Source organism: Chrysochloris asiatica, unplaced genomic scaffold, assembly GCF_000296735.1.
Source record: "Chrysochloris asiatica unplaced genomic scaffold, ChrAsi1.0 scaffold00266, whole genome shotgun sequence".
Lineage (NCBI taxonomy): Eukaryota > Metazoa > Chordata > Mammalia > Afrosoricida > Chrysochloridae > Chrysochloris > Chrysochloris asiatica.
In genome coordinates, this window is record NW_006408784.1 from 678,076 (window position 1) to 682,737 (window position 4,662).

Here is a 4,662-nt window from a genome sequence, read left to right on the forward strand (position 1 = left end):
GGATCCTTATAAATAGAGTTGTTGTTGTTTAAGTGCCATGGAGTTGGTTCCAACTCATAATGACTCTACATAGAGTTTCCAAGGGGCAGATGGTGGGTTTAAACTGCCAACCTTGAGGTTAGCAGTCCAGTGTTTATTCTACAGCGTCATACCAGGACTCCATATAAATAGAGTTGTTGTTGTTGTTGTTGTTGTTAAATGCTGGCAAGTCGGTTTGGACTCATAGTGACCCTGCATAGAGTTTCCCAGGAACAGTTAATGGGTTTGAACTGCCAACCTTGCGGTTCAAACCAATAGTTCCAGTGTTTATCCTACAGTGTCACACCAGGACTCCATAAACAGAGTTGTTGTTATTGTTAAGTGCTCTCAAGTAGGTTCTGACTCATAGCGACCCTGTACAGGGTTTCCGAGAAGCGGCTGGTGAGTTTGAACCACCGATCTTGCGGTTCAAACCGACATTGTAGCCCAGTGCATTAACCTGCAGCGCCATACCAGTGTCCTTTATTCTGTTCTCCCATGGTAACTTAGCTATATTAAAGTACCCATCCCCTCATCATGGCAGAGCTGCTTTCTTCTTGTCTACTCCTCCGTGAAACCGCAAATTGTTTGAGGGCAGAGATTTGCCTTGTGTACCCTTGAATTGTCTCAATATACCACATAATCAGTCACACAATAGCATTTCTACATGTTTATTGGATTTTAAAAAATAAATTTTATAAGTTTTGTGGCATAATTGTTTTTAGAAATTACGTTAAAGGTTTATAATTACACCTTTCCAATCATGATATGGGGTCAGCCAAGTATTTTAAATTAATTTGATGCCAAGTGTACAGTCAGAAATGCAATCTGTAATTGTTTTTATGAGAAAATATAGACTGTTTTATGATTATTTGGTACAAAAATAGGAACTTCGAATCAATAAATAAATTAACGAATAAGACTTTATTGATCATTTACCTTGTAAAGACGGCTGTGCTAGGTACTGAGTAGAATATGGTGCTGCAGGCTAATGCGATGGACTGCAAAGTCGGTTGAACTGCAAAGTTGGTGGTTCAAGCTCCAATCGATCCCTGTAAACCCTATACAGGGTCCCTGTGAGTTGGAACTGATACAATGGCACTTAACTGCAAAAACAAATGTATGTAGTAGGACCTATTATCCAGAAATTTATAGACCAAAAGAGGAAATAGACATACAATAGCCTAGTTGTTATTGCTGTCAAGTGCTGTCAAGTTGATTTCGACCTATATACGCATGTGCACAGATCATCTCAAAATTTAAAGTGACAGTTTCCAATTAAAACCAAAGGGTAGTGCAAAATGGCCACAAGTCAAAACATTCCAGGACAAACAGAAGCTAAGGGATTTTGCCAAAGCCAACCCTGCTATGAAAAACATCCTAAAGGAAGTTCTGTGGACTGAGAACCAACAAAGAACACACAACAACTAGAGAATGACGTACATGGCAGCATCACCCTGAACTCAATCGACAAATAGAAGAGTCAAGAACAGAATAAAATTATAAGAACACAGGATCTGGGAGGTCAGTCTATGATCAAAACAATTACAATATGAAAGAATGTAAACACAGAGGAACAGAGATCCAGGTGGTGAGAAGGTCAGATAGATTACAGGATAAAACAGACCATCTTAAATGGAAGGAAGAGTTAATAGAATATAAGGTAAAATATAAGGTTTAGTTTGGATGTTGGGGAGGGCAATACAAGAAGGGGGAGGAGGCAGAAGAACAAGATAGATAGGAGAACACTGAGACAGATTTGCATGGGCTAAGTGGGACAGAGGTAAATAGTGATGCATGCTCAACCTTGGAACAACAGGGCTCTGTGATACAGGGATCTAGGCATAACTTGAGAAGGGGAAATAATACTAAAATTCTTGACTGTCTTAAGAATTTTGGTCTCCCTTGCCTACTATTGTAAAATAGATACTTAAGTGGGATCAAAAGGAATGTTGGAAAATATGATTGGAGAAAACTTGCAAGCCCGTCTTCAGTCTATAACTGATTGGAATACCTAAAAAGGGTTCTAGAACTTGCACAGTGAAATAGGCCTCTTGCAAAGCCTTTGCAGAGTATAGGCCCTTAGGTGGAACCCTGAGTCCCATCCAGAACCTTATGAGGTGGGACATTCCCACTAGCAAGGACAAGCAGACCAACCTGGAATAGCTAGAGTGACAGAAAATACATCTTCAAAGAAAGATCATCAGGAAAAACCCAAAACAAAAATGTCAGCATGACTGACTACTACAAGAATAAGCAAGCTGTTCACCAGGAAGCCATCAAGGCAAGCAATGAAATTCCTTCAGAACAAACTCCCCCCTAAGACTGAAACTCAAAGGGAACACACAAACAGGCATGTAAGCTTGCTGGTGACCACATTGGTGTACTGGTGAGTGGAAGAGGCAGAAAGGCATCAATGAAGAAATGGGCTGAGAGAAGGAGACGGACATTTAAAGAACGAGGAGGAAGGAGAGAAAATGGCGTCCACGGATTACAGTACCTACAGCCAAGCTGCAGCCCAGCAAGGCTACAGTTCTTACACCGCCCAGCCCACTCAAGGATATGCACAAACCAACCAGGCATATGGTCAACAAAGTTATGGACCCTATGGAAAACCCCCTGATGTCGGCTATACCCAGGCTCAGACCACTGCAACCTATGGGCAGACTGCCTACGCAACTTCTTATGGACAGCCTCCTATAGGTTATAGTACTCCAGCTGCCCTGCAGGCCTACAGCCAGCCTGTCCAGGGCTATGGCATTGGTGCTTATGATACCATCACTGCTAGAGTGACCACCACCCAGGCCTCCAATGCAGCTCAGTCTGCCTACAGCACTATCCAACATCTTGCAGCCACCGCACCTGCAAGACCACAGGATGGTAACAAGCCTGCTGAGACTAGGCAGCCTCAGTCTAGCACAGGGGGTTGTAACCAGCCCACCATTAGGTATGGACAGAGTAACTGCAGTTATCCCCAGGTTTCTGGGAGCTACCCCATGCAGCTAGTCACTGCACCTCCATCCTATCCTCCTACCAGCTATTCCTCTTCATAGCTGACTGGCTAGGATCAGAGCAGTTACTCTCAGCAGAACACCTATGGGCAGCAGAGCAGCTATAGACAGCAAAGTAGCTATGGGCAGCAGAGCAGCTATGGGCAGCGGCTGCCCACTAGTTATCTGCCCCCAGACTGGATCCTACAGCCAGGCTCCAAGTCAATATAGCCAACAGAGCAGCAACTACGGGCAGCAGAGTTCATTCCAACAGGACCACCTCAGTAGCATGGGTATTTATGGACAGGAGTCGAGGATTTTCCGGACCAAGAGAGAACAGGAGGATGAGTGGCCCTGATAACCAGGGCAGGGGAAGAGGGGGATTTGCTCATGGAGGCACGAGCAGAGGTGAGCAGGGAGGAGGACATGGTGGAATGGGCAGCGCTGGAGAGCGAGGTGGCTTCAGTAAGCCTGGTGGACCCATGGATGAAGGACCAGATCTTGATTTAGGCCCACCTGTAGATCCAAATGAAGACTCTAACAACAGTGTGATTTATGCGCAAGGATTCAATGACAATGTGACCCTAGATAACCTGACAGATTTCTTTAAGCAGTGTGGGGTTGTTAAAACAAACAAGAGAACTGGGCAGCCTATGATCCATATCTACCCTGATAAGGAAACCAAGAAGCCCAAAGGTAATGCCACTGTGTCCTATGAAGACCCACCAACTGCTAAGGCTGCCTTGGAGTGGTTTGATGGAAAAGATTTCCAAGGGAGCAAGCTTAAAGTCTCTCTTGCTCAGAAGAAGCCTCCCATGAACAGCATGCAGGGTGGAATGCCACCCCGTGAGGGAAGAGGGATGCCACCACCACTCCAAGAGGTTCAGGGCCTGGGGGACCCATGGGTCGCATGGGAGGTCTTGGAGGAGACAGAGGTGGCTTCCCCCCAAGAGGACCCCGCGGTTCCCGAGGGAACCCATCTGGAGGAGGAAACGTCCAGCACCTAGCTGGGGACTGGCAGTGCCCTAATCCGGGCTGTGGAAACCAGAACTTCGCCTGGAGACCAGAATGCAACCAGTGTAAGGCCTCTAAACCCGAAGGCTTTCCTTCCCGCCCCCAGGTGGTGACCGAGGCAGAGGTGGCCCTGGTGGCATGCGGGGCGGGAGATATGGCCTCATGGACCGTGGTGGTCCTGGTGGAATGTTCAGAGGGGGCCGTGGTGGAGACAGAGGTGGCTTCCGTGGTGGCCGAGGCATGGACTGAGGTAGCTTTGGTGGAGGAAGATGAGGTGGTCCTGGGGGTCCCCCTGGCCCTTTAATGGAATAGATAGGAGGAAGAAGAGGCAGACGCCTTGGACCTGGGAAAATGGGTAAAGGCGAGCATCTCCAGGAACGCAGAGACTGGCCCTGCTAGGGAGACACCGCGCAGACTACCAGATAAATATTTAAACCAGAAAATGTTTTAAATTTATAATTCCATATTTATAATGTTGGTCACACATTATGATTATTCCTTGTCTTTACTTTAGTATTTTTCAGTATTTGTGAAGAAACATTAACACAAGTTTTTGTTTTCCTTTTTTTTTTTAAATTAAATGTTTTTATTTTGCATTGAGTGAAAGTTTACAGGGCACATCATCAGCTTCACATTCAAC

The 4,662-nt window shown here is 45.7% G+C and overlaps 1 pseudogene; it reads left to right on the plus strand.

The window, feature by feature from the left end:
• Nucleotides 1-2,495: 2,495 nt before the first annotated feature.
• On the plus strand, nt 2,496-4,421 carry LOC102821115 (annotated as a pseudogene).
• Nucleotides 4,422-4,662: the final 241 nt, after the last annotated feature.